A 907-nucleotide genomic window follows, 5' to 3' on the forward strand; every position below is an offset into this window, starting at 1 on the left:
GGCAGCTCAGAAAGACAGGACATGGAACGCTGAGTTTTCACCACCATCTGTGGCGAGCAGCCCCAATTCGGTGATGAATTTTTCATTATTTTTTAAAGATGTATTTATTTATTTGAAAGTCAGAATTACACAGAGAACTGAGAGGCAGAGAAAAGAGAGAGAGAGAGAGAGGTCTTCCATCCGGTGGTTCACTTCCCAATTGGCTGCAATGGCTGGATTTGCGTTGATCCAAAGCCAGGAGCCAGGAGCTTCTTCCAGGTCTCCCACAAGAGTGCAGGGGCCCAAGGACTTGGGCCATCTTCCACTGCTATCCCATAGCAGAGAGCTGGATTGGAAGAGGAGCAGCCGAGTCTCGAACCAGCGCCCATATGAGATGCCAGCGCTTCAGGCCAGGGCATTAACCAGCTGCGCCACTGCATCAGCCCTTGGTCATGAATTTTTAATGCACAAAGCAATCCACCATTATAACAATTTTAATAACCCATTAAAGTATTCTGAGCACTGCCACTATTAGAATATTTTAACACACATTGGGGCCAGCATTTTGGCATAGCAGATAAAACTGTTGCTTGCGACGCCAGCATCCCATAAGGGCACCGGTTCGACCCCTGTTGCTCCACTTCCCATTCAGCTCCCTGCAAATGGCGTGGGAAAAGCAGTGGAAGATGGCCTAAGTGCTTGGGCCCCTGCACCCACTTGGGGGACCCGGGAGAAGCTCCTGGCTCCTGGCTTTGGATCAGCGCAGATCTGGCCATTGCAGCCACTTGGGGAGTGACCCAGCAGATAGAAGACTGCTCTCTCTCTACCTCTGCCTCTCTGTAACTCTGCCTTATAAATAAATAAATAAATCTTTTTTAAAAAGATAGCCGTTTATCATGTACAACATATTTTAAACTATGTATACATT

Source organism: Lepus europaeus, chromosome 2 (genome assembly GCF_033115175.1).
Source record: "Lepus europaeus isolate LE1 chromosome 2, mLepTim1.pri, whole genome shotgun sequence".
NCBI classification, from domain to species: Eukaryota; Metazoa; Chordata; class Mammalia; order Lagomorpha; family Leporidae; genus Lepus; species Lepus europaeus.